At 44.1% G+C, this 21,565-nt stretch overlaps 1 protein-coding gene across 1 annotated transcript in view; it reads right to left on the bottom strand.

Moving 5' to 3' along the window:
- The window catches only part of APBA2 (amyloid beta precursor protein binding family A member 2), a 248,017-nt gene that overhangs the window by 102,362 nt on the left and 124,090 nt on the right, over positions 1–21,565 (bottom strand). The window contains exon 2 of the mRNA XM_057722046.1: positions 19,782–19,835. The gene's annotated coding sequence lies outside the window, so the exon portion shown is untranslated. The remainder of the gene's footprint in view (positions 1–19,781; positions 19,836–21,565) is intronic.

Below are 21,565 nucleotides of genomic sequence, written 5' to 3'. Positions count from 1 at the left end.
CACCCTCAAGAAAAGTGGCCATTATGAGCTGACAGTGAGTCTGTGAAATGTGCCCTGCTTTCTCTCTGATTGGATGTATACAAAGGTGGGCAAGGGAGGCCCCGGGAGAGAGTGCACCTGGATTTTAACAAGATGCATGAAAAGTCCTTCCTAACATTCCTATGGATGAAACTGAAATAAGCTGAGATGGACGTGGCGAAATGAGATGGATTAGTGGCCAACTGAGTGATCAGACTAAGAAGCCATCAACTTGTTGGTAAGTGTCCATCTCTGGAGACTTTTCCAATGATTTGGTTGTGTTTAGCCTCGGATGATGATAAAGAGGACAGCAGCTCTTCAGAACTGCAATAGACACAAAACTGGGGATGAGAAAATACCAAGTACAGGGATGGCAGAGACAAGGTTTAGCAAGATCAAGCATGGAAGATCTTACATATCCTGTTTGACCCAGTTAAAGCTGTGCTTTCACTGCCGGATACGCTCATGTGAATCACAAACTTCATCTCTGAAGAAGTGCTCTTCTGCAAGTCCATTCTTAACTATATAGAGAGGCTTAGCTTCTTTAAGGACTAACCAGAATCTTACAGCAGGAATTGCATTGTCCCTAGATCCCCAAGACTGAAAAGCCCACTCTACACAGCTCTCCCCATCTGTTCCTTTCATCAAAAGCTTTTATAATAAAGGCTATTTTCTTCCAAGATCATTATTTTTTCCCTTGCCTTGAAGAGGAGGTGGAAGACGGTCCTTTTAATAGCCCTTGTGACTAAGAATACAGATGAAGGAAATGCAAAGACTGATCTATTTTCCTATAGGACATCTAAGATGTGCATTACTTAGGATATTGATGTACGGGTGCAAAGCATGTTATAAGGCATGATCAACCATGACATAGCAGGGAGTGTAAAAAGTGTCATGCCTGAGAAAGTCTACTCCTGGTGATGACGCAACAGCTTGTGCCAGACTAATCCCCCACCACCAACAACTAGCAACTCTTGATGAACGTTTTTTAAATTTCTATAGAGGCGTCAGAGAACTGCCAAGGCAGCTAGGACTTGAGGGGCTGAGATCCTGACAAGCAAGGAAAAAAGGACTGAAATCAGAGTAGCATCCTGTGCGGCTTTTCTCTCCAAGGCAGCTGTGCATACGTAACTGGTGGGAGCCAAGAGGCTGAAAACAAGCAGAAAGTGGTGGTTACCAGGCAACCGGGCTAGGCAGAACTTTCCCCCAATCTTAGGAGGCTGGGGAAACAGGGAACTGTAGTTTAGAGCTCTTAAAGCAGTGAGAACTTGAGGTGACAAATTCCTGGAGAGAAGGGAAACAGAGCCTGATACTTGGATATATTAGAAAAGCGCGAAAGTCGAAACAATCTGAACAATAAATAAAAGAGTACTGTATAACCCGACGTATAAAATAAACATCTCTGAGTTCACACGATGTACATAAGAAACAAGGGAGAAGAGGAAAATCTCCTGTGCAGAATTCCTCCATATGTTAACACTGTGTGCAGACACTGCCCCCTCATGGAGATGGGGCATAACTCCCAGGTGATCAAGGTTAATATCAACAGTGGTCAGTGGCACCCTGATTTGGTATGAGGAGAATGGCACTCTTCCCTACGCAATCTCCTGACCCAAAGCCCAAAACCCCTGTCTAACCAGGAGAAAAACAGACAAACCTAAATCAAAGGATATTTGATAAAACACCTGACCAGTACTCCTCAAAGGTCATCAAAAACAAGGTACATCTAAGAAGCTACCACAATCTAAAAGCATCTAAAGAGATATGAAATTAAATTTAATGTGGTATCTTAAATGGAATCCTAGAACAGAAATAAAGGATGTTAGGTAAAAACTAAGAAAATTTGAATGAAGTATGGACTGTGGTTAATAATAGTATTGCATTGATAGTGTTTCATTACTTGCTACAAATGTACCATCTGAATGCAAGATGTTAACAGGGAAAGGTCAGTGTAGGATATGTGGGCACTCTCTCTACTGTCTTTTCAACTTCTCTGTAAATCTAAAAGTATTCCAAAGTAAAAATTTACTTTAAAAAAGAAAGTTGGTATAGTTATATTAATATTTAGAAAAAGCAGACTTTAGAAAAAGAGGCATTATTAAAGGAAAAAAGAAAAAATCATGATAAAAAAGGGCAACCTGCTACGAATAAACTGTAAATTTAAATTCTAACTGTATACCTACTTAGTTATTTGCTCTCAAACTTTATAAAGGGAGAAAAAACCGAATTGCAAAAAGACAAATCTGAAATCACAGTGGGATACTTGTTAACACACTTCTCTCAGTATATAATTTATAACAAGCAGACAAAAACCAGAATGGAATTAGAAGATTTGAACACCATAGTGACCAAAAATTTCCTCATTAACAGATAAAAATTACTGCACTGAGGAACTACACACAAGTGCACACAGAAAACTTTGTCAAAATCAATCATATGGTAGACAAGTCTAAAATGAGTCTAAGCAAATTTCAAAAATGTCAAAATCACAAAGAATATGTTTCTGACTACAGTGTAATTACACTAGAAATAAATAACAAAAATATAACTAGAAAATATGCAGACATTTGGAAATGAACCACTTCAAAATAACCCACACAGAACACAATAGATAGAACACAAAGTAACATAAATATGAAAATCAAAAACATTTTGTACTGGTTAATAATGAAAACACAACATGTCAAAAAATAGTGTTACACACTCATATTCATATCCAAAAGGTGGAAACAACCCAAACATCCATCGATGGATGAATGAATAAAGAAAATGTGACACATCCTTACACTGAAATATTATTCAGCCTTAAAAAAGGAAGGAAATTCTAACCCAAGCTACAATATGGATGAACCTTGAGGACATCATGCTAAGTGAAATAAGCCAATGACAAAAGGACAATTCCTCTCATATGGGGTATCTAAAGTAGTCAAAGTCATAGAAACAGAAAGTACAATGGTGGTTGCTGGTGGCTGGGAGTAAGGGGGAAAGGGGGAGTTTTGTTTTGTTTTTAAAGATTGATTGACTGATTGATCGATTGATCTTGGCTGTGCTGGGTCTTCATTGCTGCCCACGGGATTTCTCTAGTTGTGGTGAGCAGGGGCTACTCTTTGTTGCAGTGTGCGGGCTTCTCATTGCAGTGGCTTCTCTTGTTGCGGAGCACAGCCTCTAGGTGCGCGGGCTCCAATAGTTGCCGTATGCGGCTTCTACAGCACAGGCTCAGTATTGTGGTGCACAGGCTTAGCTGCTCCATGGCATGTGGGATCTTCCCAGATGAGGGCTCGAACCCATGTCCCCTGCACTGGCAGGAGGATTCTTAACCACTGCGTAACCAGGGAAGTCGCAGAGAGTTATTTTTTGACGGGTATAGAGTTTCAGATTTGCAAAATGAAAAAGTGCTGGAGATAAATTTCCCAACAATGTGAAGATAGTTTACACTATTGAACTATACACTTAAAAATGGTTAAGATGGTAAATTTTAATGTTATGTGTTTTTTTACCACAATTTTTTTAAAAAGTAGGTTACTGTTAAAGCAGGCTTACAAGGAAATTTACAACCTTAAATTCCTTTATTAGCAAACAAGAAATGCTGGAAAGATAATCTAGATATCCATTTACTTTCAAGTACTTTGAAAAGAACAGCAAATTAAAACTCCAAATAAAGATAAAGGAAGGAAATAAGAAATATAAGGGCAGGAAGAAAATAAAACAGAAAACAAATGTATAGTAGATAAAAATCAACAAATCCAATTGCTGATTGTTGAGTTGGGGGGATTAAATATATAAATCACTAGCCAGACTGATAAAAGGTGAGGGAGGGGGAAGGTACACAGATTACAGTATTACAAATGAAAAGGTGGCTATCACTTGTAAAATATAACAATGGATATTATGAACAACTTAACACTAACAATTGTGACAATTTTTACAAAATGAACAAATTACTGAAACACAACTTTGCAAAACTGACACTAGAAGAGACAAAATGTCCAAGTGGTCGTGTATCTACTAAAGAAATTCAATCTATAATTTAAAATCTTCTTTCCTCTTCTCAAATAACTTCAGACCCCAGTGGCTTCCCAATTGAATTCTTCCAAACATTCAAGCAAAAGCAAAAATGAAAACAAACAACAACAACAACAACAACAAAACACCAATATTACCCAAAATCTTCCAGGGCACATAAAAAGAGGACACACTTCCCAACTCACTTTAAATGGTCACTGATACCTTGACACCAAAACCTGACCTTGAAATATGGTCAGATTTTGTATGAAAATAAAATCAAAGGCAAATAACTTTTAAACACAGGAGCAAAGAAGCTATAAAAAAATTATCAAATCAAACAAGTTATATATAAAAATCATATCATAGCACAACTCAGTTGAATTTAGTCCAGAATGCAAGGATGGTTCAACATTAAAAAAAAAAATCAATCATATAACTGAACACATTAATGAAATAAAAGGAAGATATTCTATGATTATTTAATGAGGTGCAGAAAACTATTTGATAGATTCAACACCCACTCATGATAAAAAACTTGTAGCAAATTATAAATAAAAGGGAACTTTCTGACTCATATAGAGTATTCACCAAAAAACTGAGAGCAGTTAGCATAATTTAAAGTAAGATACTGAAAGATTTGCCCCTAAGAGGGGAATCATTGAACTGGGATTTACAATCAGTGAAAAGATGGAAAAAAAACATTCTCATTATTCACAGTCAACATGGTTATGCATCTGGAAAATGTAAAACAGCCTCCAAATTAATTATTAGAATAACTGAATTTAACAAAGTTGCCGGATCCAAGGAAAATATATAAGAAACAATCATGTTTATACATACCCATGAAAAGCAATTACATCAGAAAAAAAAATTAAATACCACTTATAATAGCAACAACAACAGGAAATACCAAAACAATACCCAAACACTCTGGAAGAAATCTAACAAAAGATGTATATTGAAAACTACAAAATGTATCAAGAGAAATTGAAGTAGACCAAAAGAGAAGGAAGTTACATGTTCATGTATTGGAAGACCTAATATTATAAAGATATCAGCTCCCTCTTAATAAATCTATAATTCAAAGGACTCACATTGAAATCTCAACAGGGTTCTATGTGCAAATGTCTATACGGAAATTGACAGAATGATTCCAAATTTTATATGGAAATGCAAAAAGCCAAATACAGCAGGACAATCTTGAAGAACGAAACTGAAGAACTTAAAATTAGCAAAAGTAAAACTTATTATAAAATCACTGTAATTAAGGTATTGTGGTATTGGTACCAGGATAGACAAACAATGGAATTGAATAGAAACTCACATACAAACAGCAGTTTCATTTACAAAAAAGTGACACTGAAGTGTGTTGTGATCATGCCATGGAGGGCGGAATCAATCTCCCCACCTAAAACTGGTTCAGATGTTGAGACGGTTGACACCACACACATATCAAGAAGGTATGAACTAAAAACAGAGTTACCATATGATCCTGCAATCCCACTCCTGGGCATATATCCCAAGCAAACTCAAATTCGAAAAGATACATGCACCCCAATGTTCATAGCAGCATTATTTACAATAGCCAAGACATGGAAGCAACCTAAATGTCTACTGACAGATGAACAGATAAAGAGGATGTGAGATAGATATAGATTTCAATATATAGATAGAATAGAATATTACTCAGCCATGAGAAAGAATGAAATAATGCCATTTGCAGCAACATGATTAAACCTAGAGATTGTCATACTAAGTGAAGTAAGTCACACAGAGAAAAACAAATAACATATGATATCACTTATATGTGGAATCTAAAAAAAATGATACAAATGAACTTATTTACATAACAGAAACAGACTCACAGACATAGAAAACAAACTTATGGTTACCAAAGAGGAAACGGGGGAGAAGGATAAATCAGGAATTTGGGATTAACATATACACACTGCCATATATAAAATAGATAACCAAGAAGAACCTACTATATAGCACAGGGAACTATACTCAATATTTTGTAATAACCTATAAGGGAAAAGAATCTGAAATATATATATATTCAGTTTTTATATATATAAACTGAATCACTGTGCTGCACACCAGAAACTAACACAACACTAAAAATCAACTATACTTCAGTTAAAAAAAAAAAAGAAGGTAAGAAGAGATTAATTACTCACATATTGGTCTTTGTGGGGAGAACATGGCAGGAACAAAAGCCTGTCCAAAAATGGCTTGAGTGACTTGAGAGAAAGTGGGAGTGAGTGCCCTGGTGGCTAGGGGGTGAGGCCACAGAAGAGTTTGCATGCAGGGGCTGGGGCTTGTGTGGTCTGAACTTCCACCAGCAGCACATGAGGCTGTGGGCAAGCTTTGTTATTAGCTTGCCCAGATGTAGGGCAGAAGGAGAGGCAGGAGGTGGGGTTTGAGAGCTGTCAGCAGTCACACACCAGAAATGGAATCAGACCTTTATTAGAGAGAGTGGTGGGGTAGTCCATGGTACTAGACCAACCAGATACTCATCACAGGAAAAATAAATCTTGACACCTACTTCACTCCATACATAAAAAGTAGGACTCCAGGTGGATTGTAGATCTAAAAGTGAAAGTTCAATCAATAAAGCTTCTAGAAGCTAACACAAGAGAGTGTCTTCACGTTTGGTGGGTACAAACAGATTCCATAAACAAAGCACCAAAAGCAATTATCTTAAAGGAAAAGATTCATAAGTGGCTCCTCTTTATCAAAAGATACCTAATGAAGGTGAGAAACAGTGTGAGAAAACATCTGCAATGCATTCATACATCCAACAAGGTCTCAAGTATCGAATATACAAAGAATCACACACAGCCCAGAGATAAGGAAAACCCAACAGAAAAATTAACAAAAGATAGGAACTTTGCAAAAGAAGACATCCAAAAGGACAATAAAAATATTCAAAAAAAGGTCCTGAAGTTAGTCTTCAGTCAAATGCAAATGAAAACCAAAGAATCTCACTCTATATCCACCAGAATTAAAATTAAAATGACTGACAGCCCAATGATTAGCAAGGATGTGGAACAAATGAAACTCTTAGCCTTGCCGCTATGAGTGTAATTTGTCACAACCACTTGGGAAACTGATTGGTAGTGTTCACTAAAATATAAACATATCCATATCCTATGATCCCCCGATTCCATCCCTGATAAATATGCAATAGAAATGCAACCGGATTCTTATACCAAATGTATAAGAATGTTCTCAGCATCAATGATGACCAAAACCTGGGAAAGATCCAAATGTCCACCAAAAGTAGAATGGATAAATTCTTATATATTCATCCAATGTAAAACTATCTGACAGTGACAATCGAACTACTGCACACACGACACCTATGAATGACTGTCATTGAGTGACAGAAGCTACCACAGAAGAGTCCATGTTGTAGAAATTCATTTATGAAAGCTCCAAACATTAGCAAAAATAATATTTGGTGATAGGATTCCAGTTCCCTTTGGGTATTGCAGGCTGTGGCTGGGAGGGGACACTGGTGGGGGGGGTGTCTTGAGTTCTGGTGACACAATCTCTTTGTCTGGGTGGTAGTTACATGGATGTGTCCAGTTTGAGAAAATTCATGGCAATAAACACTTAGAATATTTGCACGAGTACTTTTCTACTATGCTTCAATGGAAGAGCTTATTTTTTTTTAAAGATTGTTCTATATATAAAACAGATAAACAGCAAAGACCTACTGTATAGCACAGGACACTATATAGTCAATATCTTGTAATAACCTATAATGGAAAAAAATCTGAAAAAGGCACTGAAATTAGTTATATTAGATATATATCTGATTCACTTTGCTGTACACCTGAAACTAACAGAACATAGTAAATCAACTATATGTCAATAAATAAATTTTAAAAATAAAAAAAAAAAAAAAAACATGTTCTGAAGGGCAGAAAACTCAACTAGCCTCCAGTATGACAGACACTAGGGAACAATCTCTTTACACAAAACGCACCATATTATAATACACCTTTGCTTGTCCTTAAATTGCAAATGGAATAAAATCTACGAGTGCCTATTTCTTCAAAAATGTTATAGCCTATAACACGCACACTATGCCATTCAAAGCAAAGGCTTTAAAAAGATGAATCTCCAAAGCCCCCCGTTCCCCACTTTCAGCCATTTCTGTCAATAAGTCCAGTTGGTCGTTACAGGGTGTGAACTGTTAGAGCAAAGGAGGGGACACAACTGGGATGAGACTAGAGGAGGCACCACATTATAGGCAGGGGCACGTCTTTTAAGGTTTTTCTTCAGATTCCATCTGGGGCTCTGCCCACCCTGACTCCTGAGGGTTGGGCTTCCTGGTGCCTCCACTAGAATCCCTGGCGCACCATGGGGCGAAGGCCACACTCGGCGAGGATCCCCAGGCTGGGTGGCTTTAGGTAGCCCAGCATCTGGAAGGAGGATCAGCTAGCTTCCCCGATACACACACACACACACACACACACACACACACACACACACTCCATCCTGGTAAAACCACCCTAGAGAGCAGCTTCCCACCTGGGCCAGACTAGAAGAAAGACAGAGACAGTGATAATGACATTTAGGGGAGATGCACAGGAGAGGCTGGAAACCGAGTCCCAGAATGGTGGGAGGTGGAAACCCCGAGTGTGGAGAATAACCGTCGGGAGAATCCATATGTACTGAGTGTCTCCACGGCTGGCCCTGCACCTCTCATAGTTAACAGTCAGTGAGTGTTTACCAGAAATGGTGCTGTGTTCTTTCTCTCTTTTATTTTTTAACTTGTGGTCAAACAAACACAACATAAAACTCACCATCTAGACCACCGTTAGCATATACTTCATTAAGCACATTCATACTGTTGTGCTACCATCACCCCTATCCATCCCCAGAGCTCCCTTCATCATGTAAAACTGACCCCTGTACCCCCTAAGCACTCCCCATTGCCCCCTCCCCAAGTCCTTTATTGGATGAGAAAACAAAGGAACTTCAGGTCGCAAATTAACTTTCCATCAAAGCAGGGCTGGGCCTCAGGGGCTCTCTGGGCACCCTCTGGCCTAGAAGCAGTAACCACGACCTTGGCAACCACAGCCACAGGAGGTGGGGTGCCTCCCAGCCCACCGGGGAGGCACACTGCATGCTCCCCTCACGACGCTGTGCCTGGCAGAGCCCAGCTCAGCTCCGAGTGTCTGAGACCGTTATGTCCACAAGCCTGTCTTTCTCTCTGGAAAGCAGGAATCAGGACATCTACTTACAGAGCTGAAGGATCTCTGATTAAGCCTGCTTGTACGTCTGTCTGGCACAGCGCTGTGCTCAGCAAAGGGATGCTACTGCTGCCTCTGGATCCGCCGAGGATGGGGGGTAATGAGCCGGCAGAGAGAAGGGAAACCACAGGTAAGGGGGGCCTGCCTCCCAGGCTGCCCCGTGCCCGCACAGGACCTCACAGAGGAACAGAGGCCAGCGGGGGCTTCCAGAGCCCAACAGCACGCTTGCAAAGAATGTGGGCATAGCCGGGATACTGCAAACTCCAGCCCCCCAAGAGGCATGAGGGAAGGGGAGGAAATCAGGATTTATCTCTAAGCTAATTGGTCCCCGAAGCTGATGGATTTTTCTGATGTGAAATCTCAGCTCATCACAGGAGACAGTTAATTTTCTTTGGCAACTGCCAGGTCTCAGCCTGGAACAGCTCCCCAGCTCTCCCACCACACGATGCCCCTGCTTGGCTGCAGGACCCACAGCAGGGCTGGCAAGACTGGGTAGCGACAAAAAAAAAAAAACCAGACAAACATCCCAAGGAACATCGCTTTCTCAGCCAGGACTTGGGGAGGCTGCACAGATATGCCAGCATCTTCATGCTGGAAAATAACATTGGGGGTTGTCTTTGGGGATGACTCTCAGAATCAGCCTAAGATGAGTCACATCCACCGTCTGCACACTGGCCACGACTGGAGATATTTGTTCAAAAAATTAACACAGGTGCTGAATGTATATCCATCACGGGGATTCCTTTATGCTGTCTCGAGCTTAGTTCTACTTCCCAGAGAGAAGAGAGGTCACAGCTGGAAACGCCTGGATTCTTCTCCCTCCAGAAAATCAAAAGCTCTCCCCCCCAGCACCCACACCCCTCTCCCTCCGCCCTCCTCACTGCATCCTCACACCCACCGCTTCTTCCACATCCCTGACCCACACCCAACATCAATTTTCCATTCTCACCGAAAAATGCCTTGTTGCTTCTGTTCACACCTTTTCTCCTCTCCCCCACCCCGGCTTGGATAGTTTTCATGCAAAAGAAAAAGCCTACAGACACTTTGTCTTTTAAAATCCTCCACTGCGCGTCCTGAGCCCCCACTTCCTGGCTTCCACTCACTTTTAGGCCCCTCAGGCTCCTCACCAAGTCTACTACCACCCATGGCCTGACTCCCTGCTTCCACCCACCCCTCAAAGGCGCCTCTGTCCCTCCTGAAGCAGGGATCCAACCATTCTTTGCCACCACAAAGATTATCTTCTCTCCCCCGAGTTCCCACCTCCTGCCACGCCAATCACTCCCTCTCCAGGACCCTCCACACACTCTTCCCCCAGGGTTTCCTCTTGGGGCCCTCCTTCACCCCATAGCCTGCACTGCATCATCTCTCCCCAGGGCCACACGAGGCATCTCCAGGGCTCAGGCCTTCACCCCTGAACCCCTTTCACGCTCATCTCTAGCATCGGTCCCCTGGTGAAGCCCTGCCAGGGTTCTACATGTCATCTAAACAGGACAGTCTAGCCCCTGCTACCTCATCCTCTGGCTCCTCTGTCAGGTCCCCCACCCCCACCCCAGGTCCTGCCCCACCTCCCTCCCTCTCTCTCCCAGGAAAGTGCACGCACCCTTTGAGACGGGTCATCAAGACTCACTTCCTCCTGCACAACTGACTACACTGACAGGCCACCTCCCCCAGAGGGCCTCTTGTCACCTCCCTTAACACCCAGAGTGCACAGCCGTCGAAGTGCTGGACACATCCCCTGGCGGCTGATCACCAAAGTGGAGGTCAGGTGCACCCTTTCCCACCTCCTAGGAGGATGTCACCAAGAGCTGAGTTCTACATCTGAGCCCTGAGGCCAGGACACAGTCGATGATATGGCCATCCTTGTGAATGAGGGTCTCTGCCAGACAGGGGGCACAGGTAGGTGTGGTGGGGGCACTTCCAAGGACTAACTTTTACCTTGACAGCCCCCCTGAAGGGCTGGCATGCCACCCCGTTTTTCCCCTGCAGGTGTGTAAACTGACTGGAGGAGATCGTGTGACTGGTCCAAGATGAGTCTGCAGTAGCCACGGACTATGCGAAAACTCAACTCTTCACAGGACAATCTGTCACAAGGGGAAATCTCGGTAGTGTCTCCAGAAACATACATTGTGAAGCAGTCCAAGGCCAAGCTAGGGTGTAAGAACTGTTCTGACTTCAAGTAGTATTTCCTGGTGGATCTAGAAGCACATGTGGTAAAAATAAGTTTGGAAAATGATGTGTTAAGCTGAATGAAATGAGTTGCTTTCTTGCCGGACTTATCAAAGCCTTTAACAGGGTGCTCTGGGACCCAGGAGGGGGTGGTACACACAGTGTGTCCCAGCCCTACCTGAATGTGGGCTGCTGTTTTCCGGACCATCTCCTGGGACTCTGCAGAAGCACAGCTGGAGAAGGCCAGCGCACACACTCATGTAATTAATTAGAACCGAATATAATTAATTCGATCTGAATATCATTAATAAAAAATTACATACAGAAATGGCTAACTTCCTTTCATTTAATCACACAAACTATGTTGGGCTCAACCGAGTGGCAGCTCAGAGTGCTATTTTCTTGACACATTTTTCATCTTTTTAAAAAAGTGTTGATGAATTTTTTCTCTCCTAACATGCAACTTAAAAAAAAAAAAAGGTGGTGTCAGAGCAGGCGTTTCCTAGTACTTGAGAACACACATATCAAGGCTGGAAAGCAAATCGTGATGGCTGCGCTCTGCTTCCTCCAAGGAAGAAGACAGCCGCAGTGGTGGGCTGTTCTGTGCTAGGCCCTCCCCATCCGTGGTGTGGTTCATTCTCACAACCACACCCCCAAACCATGTCTCCACTTGACAGATGAGAAAAACGAGCTTCTGAAAGTGTGAGAAACCACAGCGACACAGCGATCACAGGCTTCCCGAGCATCTATGATCCACGCGGCACTGGGATGCGAAGGGTCAGAAGGGTGAACACGCCCACAGACAGATCAGCGTTCAGGCAGGAACACACAGGACAGGCTTAAATGTGGCTTAAATGTCCAACGAAGGCTCCTGAAAGGGGAGCCCGTGAGCCCTGTCCATTGAGACGGAGAGAAGCACATGGAAGAGGAAGCCAGAAAGAGCCAAAAAGAGAACCTGTGTGGATGCTGCTGTTGAAGCAACACAGCCAGGCCACCCTGCCAAGCCCGGCTCACTCAGCTGAGACATGGAAACAATCCGCGTCCACCGACAGATGAGAGGACAGAGACAATGTGGTCTACACAGACAGTGGAACAGGACCCAGCCTTTAAAGAAGAAGGAGATATTACCATCTGCAACAACACGGAGGGATCTGGAAGACATTATGCTAAGTGAGATACATCAGTCACAGAAGGATGAAGCCTGCATGATTTCTCTTATTTGGGGCATCTGAAATGGCCAATGGGACAGAGGTAGACAAAATGGGGGTGGGAGGAAGTGGGTATGAAGCACCAGTTTGCAAGATGAATCAGTTCTAGAGAGATGCCACACAACACAGCATCTAGCTAACAATAAGGGATGCTATGTACCTAAAACAATTTTTAGGAAGGTAGGTCTCATGTTAAGTGTTTTTACTACAAAACAAACAAATAAAAAGCAAAGGGACAACAAGGAAACCTTTGAACACGATGGGTATGTTTATTGCCCGTGGTGAGTCACACAAGTGTATCGTCCAAACTCAGCAAGTCGCATACGTGAACGACGTGCAGGTTTTTGGTAGACCAGTTATGCCTCAATAGCTGGGAAAAAAGAAGTCCTGAGCATTTCAATGAAGACTGGAATGCAGAACCACCTGTAAAATGGTGAGCCCAGAAGTCAGTAATTACAGTGAGTTACAGGGTTAGCCGATACAGAAGAGCAAGACCGCCCTGCCAGAGGGACGCAGGGCACAGGAGCAGTGAGGCACACACTGATGTAAGCAGCTCTTTGCAGGAAACCGCCCTCAGCCCCTTTCCTTGTCACTTTAGCAGAGCTATATTGTCACTAACCTTAAACCAGGCACCCCCATGCTCGACTCATCTCCAGCCCAAGCACACGTCTCAGATCTTTTGATCACACCATACTTTGCCTAACTTGTCAGTTCTTTCTGTAAATCAAAGATGTAGAAATGAAGAATAAGTAATTAACCGATGACCAGATCTCCTCCCCAGCGTCCCCTTCAGTAATCACGTGAACAAACTGTGTGAACAAGATAACATCTAAAGAAAGATCACGAGGAGTGACAAGCTGCACGCAGTGGGGGATGACAGTGACTCTGACCCCCCACTCCATGAGTAACTGAGATGACTTCCCCCTTTCCCTTTAAAAACTTTCATCGCCGAGCAGAATCTTCAGAGGTGGTTTTAGGGGGACACTGGGTCCACCATTTCCCCAGATTGCTGGCATTCTGATTAAAGACAACTTTCTTTTCTACCAACATTTTTGAGTTTGATTTTGTAAGTGGCGAGGAGCAGGACCCCATTCAATTATACTGAGGTGTTCAACAGAATCTCTTCTTTTATCAACTTTTCAAACACAAGAGAAGCAGGGTAGAGAGCAAGGTCACAAACAGCCATGAACACACTGTTTGGGCTTCACAGCCTTATCATCCCCACCTCCTTCTTCTTCATATTACTGGCCCACTTTTTTCAATTATGTTGCTTTTTTTTTATTGATCTGAAAGAGTTCTTTATACAAACAGAATACCAATCTCTTACAGAGAATGCATCACATATGTTTATTCCAAGTGGTAGTTTGCTTTAAACTTTAGTGCCCCTTCTCTTAGAGAAGTTGCTAATATTAATGATCTTTTATGATGTGTCTGTGCCCACATGCATGTCTTACCTTTTCCTACCTCAAAGGCATACAGAAAATCTCCTCTATATATTTTAACATCTTGCCCTTCATTTAGGTCTTGAATTCTATTGGCATTGACTTGTGTATATGCTGTGAGGTAGGGATCTCATTTTCTCTTTTCCCATGTGGACAACTGCTGTCCTGTATCCTTTCCCACCTGGGCAATGAGATCTCTGCCATCACTTGGGTTCCCAGACAGGTTAAGCATCTTTTACAAGGCTCCCTACCCTGTCTACCCATCCCATTCAGTCTCTCTGACTCAGATATCACAAACCTTAACTGTTGCTTTCCATTAGCAACCTCACTCCCCACCTCTTATGCCAGTTCCACTTTGTGTTTTCTTTTAATGTCTTGTAACTGGGAATTTTTCTGCCTTTCTTAAGATGTTATGTTTAGGACCATTCTTGGCCAGAATTTACACAATGTTTGTATGTGTTCGTACTTGGGCAAGGGCATGCTGACATCCTAAGAGCCAGCCATTTTCACAAATGCAACATCTTCTGACTTCACATATTTTCTAAGACTTGCCCATGATTTAAATGCAGCTTATTAATCTTTCCAATATTCCCTAAGGATAATCACTTAATTTATATAATTATGATTCACACATTTTATAGATCAAGGGCCCAGTGGATACATCTCATTGGAATAGTGAGACCTGGAATATAATTCTCCCCGGGGGGAAAAATAGAACACAGCCTCCCAACTTCTACTGTGAGTGGAAGCACAGTCACAAAGTTATCTGTGGACAGACAGCAGGCACACTCTGAGGAGTAGTATTCTGAAATTACAGAATGGTTTCCCTGCAGTTGAAAAATAAATAAACCGAAGTCTCTTCTCTCTGCAGATCTCCTCCCAGAGATTCATTCTGGCATAACTGTCAGTTAAAAATATCCATCTCATTGCCACTTTTCTCTCACAGAAGAAATATGCTTTTCTGCAGAGGATCCTGATGAGTATATTCACTTAGATGATGTTCCTGTCACACTGCAGATGGGTGAGTGCAACTGGCAAAAGAGCGCGGCCTCTTGTCAATTGCAACTGATTTTCATACTCTGATAGTATTTCAGGATATGTAAATATTCCACTAGGTCTTTTCTGGGCTCAGAAGAAGGAAATACCCTATACCCTAGAGGCAAAAAACAGAACTGCCCTGTGGTGTCCAACAGAATGCAATGACAATTTCAATTTCATTAAGAAAATCCTCAAGAAGCCAATTTCATGGTGGACAGTCCCTAGAAGGTAGATAGAGTGGGGTGGCTGTTAGAACCCCGGCTCCTGGAAGGTCATAATTTCACATAATTTGTGAGACTGCTTCCCCATCAATAACATCTTCCTTCGCAAGCTATCCTTACTGCCAATTATAATCAAAATCTCCTCTCTTTCCAGAATCCCTCAAAATTCTTTAGCATTTTCGCAGCTGAGGGAGGTTGAGGCATCTACTCTATTTAAGGCTGAAGTATGTTTATGACTCTAAACAGAAAATCAAACCAGAAGGAAAAGGCCTTGTTGAAAGCACAAAAGTAAATTCACAAGCTTTAAAGACAAGGAAACATCCAGGAAAATACTCATTTATTCCTATGCCCAAACTCATTCAAAATCATGCAACTCCTGTGAGGTTTCACCCGCCATTTCCTTGGAGGCTTGTTCTACATCCTTTAAATGCCTTGTGACTGTGCCCCACCCCCACACCCCCAACACTGAGACAGGAGGCAAGGGGCATGGCACGATCATTAAAAGAATGGCAGAGCTGTGGAGGACACAACATAAACCAGTTAGAACTGGGACTTCCCTGGTGGCTCGGTGGGTAAGACTCCATGCTCCCAGTGCAGGGGGCCCGGGTTCAAACCCTGGTCAGGCAACTAGATCTCACATGCATGCCGCAACTAAGGAACCCCCGTTCAGCAACTAAGGAGCTGGCCAGCCGTAACTAAGGAGACACCTGCCACAACTAAGACCTGGTGCAACCAAAAAAAAAAGTTAGAACCGATTAGGTCCAAGATGCCAGAAGATTCGACTTCTGGTGGACCCTGAGCCTCATTATAAGCTCATTGTAATAGTTTAGCTAAATGACACACCCACAGGCACCATGACAGGTCCAAGGCCACCATAAAAGGCCAAAAGGTAGGCAGTGGCCCAATTCCTGGAAATCCCTGGCCCTCCTCCTCCTCCTCATTAGCCTATGAAATCACCCAGCCCATAAAGACTAACCACCCCATATTTTAGGGCCTCTCACCCACACTCTGTCTATGGAGTGTGTATCTCCCTAAACAAACCTGCTTTCCCACTTAGTTCTCCGGGCAGAGCCCCCTTGCCGGTCTGCTTGTACCCTCACAAGCGTCCTGTATTAATAAATCTACTTCTCACCTATCACTTTGTCTCTCACTGAATTCTTTCTGCATCAAGACACAAAGAGCCTGAGCTTCATTAAGTCCTGAGACCAGGTGTGCCGTTTCAGCTAGGAGATTGTGGGTTTGAGTCCCACCTGAGGTGCGACTGGGTTCAAGTCCCAAACTGTGGTGTGTGGTTTCAAAGCCACTATGAAATCCATGTAGGACATTTGCGACAGGAACACTCCCCAAATTGATGTGAGGGAATTCCTGCCCAAGCACAGCGCAGTGATTAGCACTATAGATGTAGGGTAGATGCTAGGTTAGCAAGTGGAATAGATGAAGCTGCCTTGCTTTACAAACAGTGATCTCTCAGCAGCTCCAAGTAGCAAGGCCTGTGTTCTCCTGACACCCCAGGGGCAAAACAATGGCTTTGAACCATTGTCTAGACACTCCAGTATCCCATCTCTCCCGGTGGTCATCTTCATCCTCAGAATTGGCACAGAGCTTCCCTGCTGGGGAATACGCAGTCTTCCTCTCCTTCAGGCATCCCAAAGCCACCCTACATACAACGCTCTGGATCCCTGCCCAGCACTGCCCCATCCAACTAGCAAATGCTCCTTCCCATTGTGGACGAAAAATGTTGCCTGCAGTATCAGCACTCAAAGGATGCTGCGGCCATGAAGCCATCGGCCACTACCACAGCCCAGACGGTGAGCCCTGAGGGAACTCAGGATGGAAACAGGATGCTCACTGCCAAGCCCTCAACCACTGCAGTCCCTGCAATGGTGCATCCTGAGGGGACTCAGGATGGGAAAGCACAGGACACTGGTCCCAGATAGCTGAGGTGCAAATCAAAGGAACGATTTCAGTGAGCCCAGACTCTTGCATCTTCCCATACATAGAAAAGCACTAAATTCCTTAACTTGAGATGTCTGGTTTTCTTTAATTAACAGTAATCTTTTGATGTTCCGACTACCTGGGCTTTGTTGCAAAAACACCATATATTCTGACTCTTCCCTTACCTCTTCAGAGCAGTCCCTTAAAGCTATCCAAGATGCTGTGCCTGGGCTTGAAGTCCTCAGAAGGTCCACCAAATAAAATGTAATTCTTAACTTTTAGGTTGCGCCTTTCTTTTTTTCAGTGGACATCATGAAGGCGTAAGTACCCATGGACTCCACCAGAAGTTGGGACCTGCTCTGGCCATCATGCCCACCATGCCTGACTCAGCCTCCTCATCCCTAATGACATTCTCTTCTTCAAAAATACTCCAACCCATACTCCAGCTTCCCTACTACCCAGCCACAGGTAGTCTTTGGCCCCAGAAGAAGAAGCCAGCTCATCTTCAGCCCAGAACCCATGTCCTACAAACCTCCCCTGCACCAGGCTCTTGGCTGGCACCTAGCCTACAAGCCTGTGCAAATCTGCTCCTACAGGTACTCCAGAGCAAGAGGAAACAAGTGCCCACCGTGGGTCAGTGGGGTGAGGGCCATAGGACAGCTTCACCCACTGGGCGGCAGCAACTCGGGACCACCCATCATCCCTGGTAAGCTTAAGAGGGATCTTTATAACCAGAGTTAAAATCTTCCACTCAGCATCCTGGTATTTCAAAATGGTGGAATTCTCATAGACTAGGAATAGAGGAAGGTTTCTAATGGTATATATTGTTGGTGATGTGCATCTAACTTCAATCTGAATAGGAATCTGGGTAGCAGTCACACAGATAAATGATGGAATCCACTGAAAGCAGCACTTTTGCTCCTCTCCTATTTACCCATTTCTGTCCCCCTCGAACCTTAAAAATCTAATTATGGGAATGAGATCACTAAGCAGTCGAAAGTAACTGCAGACTTACACTTTTCTGAATGCGCACCATGCCTTGTCTAACCTGTCAATTCTTTTCCCAGACAGAAGTAAGAATGAAAAATTAAGTAAAGAATGACTAACCCTCTACCCCCCAGTAGCCCCCTTAGCAAGTCTGCAGGCAGATCACGTGGGCAAGATACCATCTGAAGAGAGAGTCAGCCAGTCCACACGCAACGGAGATGGATGCAGAACCCAAACTCCTGCCTTGATGATTCACTGAGATTCTTTCCCCCATTCTTCCCTTTAAAAACTTCTCTGGCTGAGCAGAATCTTCTCTGGACATGAGTCCACCTTCTCCCCAGATTGCCAGCTTTTCTGATTAAAGCAACTTTCCTTTCTACTGACACTTGCCTCTCAAATGATTGGCTTTTGAGCAGCAAGCAGCCAAACCTGAGTTTGGTGACACCATGAGGACTGAGGTTTACAGAATCATAGTACAATGAGGAGCGGATGTGGTGTGTGCACTGAGGAGCGTGGGGGAGGCATCACCTCCAGGAAACTAGGAAATAAAATTCATATTTATGGCAAGACCAGAAAAATCTAAACAAAAAAACTTTCTCTCCACCCCCCCACCCCATCACAGAAATACCTGCTCAACTGTGAACGGCAACACTCTCCTAGCATCAACGGGACGAGCCCTTAAAAGATAGCATTCCTGGACTTCCCTGGTGGCACAGTGGTCAAGAATCTGCCTGGCAGTGCAGGGGGCACCGGTTCAATCCTTGGTCCTGGAAGATCCCATGTGCCGCGGAGCAACTAAGCCCATGCTCTAGAGCCTGCGTGCCACAACTACTGAGTCCACATGCCTAGAGCCCACGCTCTGCAACAAGAGAAGCCACAGCAATGAGAAGCCCTCTCACCACAATGAAGAGTAGCCCCCGCTCACCACAACTAGCAAAAGCCTGCGTGCAGCAACAAAGACCCAACACAACCAAAAATACATTTAAAAAAAAAAAAAAAGACAACATTCCTTCTTGATCTCGTAAGGGGCAACAATGACACTTATATCTGGATCACGTAAACTGTCAATAGTAAGTCTTTTGACGCGCAGCCTTCTGTCTCAAAAAACTTATATAACTGCCTTGACTTCTAACAGGCAGAAGAGTTCTCAGAGCTTTCTGCGATGCTCTTCCTGGGTTATAATCCTCAACTTTGGCTCGAATAAAATTTTCCATTTCTTTCTTAGATCAACTGCTTAATTTTTCATGGACACAACATAAGTGCCCAGCAGTGGGTCCACTGCTCATCGGCCCTTGGCTGTGAATCAGACCCCAGCTTCAGAGGCTCTGTGCTCAGATAAGTACTGATTACACAGACCCAGCTACCCAGGAGGTAAAGAACTAGGACAGCTGCCCAGCCACCCGAAGGGCAGCATCTCTCCAGTAAAACGACCCCGTTTCACATGTCAGAAGCAAAACCCCACACCATGCAAGGTTACCTCTTATTTCTTACCGAAAACAAGCGGTTTGGTAAGGTCCTGAAAACCCTCCTGGTGATGAAATCTTTCTGGAATAAAACAGAAGAAAAGAGAGGAAATTACTTTGGTTTCAGAAATGATATGGGTGCTCCTACAGAGCTCCTCCGAGTATAGAAATTTAAATGAGTGAGAGGCTTTGAATACCTGGGAAAGTGAACTGATTATAATTCTAATGAGATGATCAGAAATCACCCGAAACAAATAATTAAAATGTTTCTTTAGCCATTCATCATATGATTATTGCCTTAACCTCGTGTTGGACAAATAAAGCAATGGCTTCTGTATCACTCTGGCTGCAGAGACTCTCAGCATTTCAATGAAGCGCCTCAAAGCCTCATGAATATGTATTTTCCCACAACAAAGCTTGACCCCACTAGTTGGCAGAACTGGTATTCTGGGACACTTTCAGAAGAGGTGGGTGTGCGTGTGGGGGCCTCAGGGGGAAGAAAAGAGATTAAAGGAGACAGAGAAGAGGCAGACCACCTCTCATTTCCTCTGCCCAGGTTCCCAGCCCACCCTTTCTCCTGGGCAGTGCGGTTTCATAAAGAACAGAAAAGAGGACACAGAGTTTCACAGTCTGCTTGAACAGAGGATGCTTTGCCAACGCGAGCTGGAGGGGAAAGCCAGAGGCAAGGGCTGTGGGTCGGATCCGGAATTTATGGTGGGGCAGGAGGAGGAGCCGCACCCCATCCCTCTTCAGGGACGGGGAGCCTGGGGTGGTGCAAGAGGATGGGGGGTCCGGGTCTGAAACATCCCGTCCAAATTCCTCTCCTCCCTCCAATTTGGCTGAAGGCAGAATAAGTTAAAAAGGAATTTCTCCATTCATTTCAAAACCATGGCAATGGCCTCTTCCTCCCTAGCATCCCATCTGCTTGGAATAGAAGGGCTGGGAGCACTTCATGAACAGCTGTGCCGGTCGGAAACGTCCACCTCCGATCTGGCCCCTGGGTCTGAAGTCAGGGGATGGCATCATTCTTCGAGGAAAACAATAGGGTCTTGCTATCTGCACCCGCAGACAATGGCTTCACCTTCCTCACCAAGGTCCACTCTGGACTCGGCGTTGTCACTTTTCTAAGGAAGCCTGACAGCTGCTCTCATTTCCCTGAACAGACATTCCTAGCTGTGGGGTTTAATGAGGGAATTTGCGGGTCACCTGAAACGGGCCCAGTGCAGATGCCTCAGGTCCAGATACAAGGGAGAATGATGGACCAACCCTTAGAAGGCTGCAGATGCTTCCATTCTGAGCAAGCCACTCCACTGTAACCTGCTTGCCTCTACTCAGGAGGAACTGGATGTTTGCACTGCTGTTCAGTTTCTTTCCATGGGTAAGTGCTCTGCTGCCTCTCAAATCCCTTCCCAGCGTCGGCCTCGGCTCCATCACGTGTAAAAGGTGGATGGTGGGATCCACCTTAAAGGAACCTCTAGAACACCACCTGGGGCCACGGCCACATCAACAGCCGGCGCTTCCTTCCACCAAACCCCACCATCCCAGCACCTCCAGGAAGAAGGGATTTGGGGGTTAGTGCTTGCACTAAATGTCACGTCTAGTGGCAAGAACCCCTCCCTGGGAGTCGGGGCGAAGAGGGGTTCAATTCCTCACTCTGTCCCAGGTTCTTTCTGTGACCTCAAGCAGGTCACTTAGAAAGGCCGCTGTCCTGCCTGGGCATCCCCCACCCCAGCTCTGACCAGTTGTGACCAAGAAGGACAGCAGGGAAGGGCCCGGAAGCCTCCAGCACAGGCTGGAGTCCTCCGCACCTGT

This window comes from Hippopotamus amphibius, chromosome 2, assembly GCF_030028045.1.
Source record: "Hippopotamus amphibius kiboko isolate mHipAmp2 chromosome 2, mHipAmp2.hap2, whole genome shotgun sequence".
NCBI classification, from domain to species: Eukaryota; Metazoa; Chordata; class Mammalia; order Artiodactyla; family Hippopotamidae; genus Hippopotamus; species Hippopotamus amphibius.
This window is presented reverse-complemented; position numbering and strand designations above follow the sequence as displayed.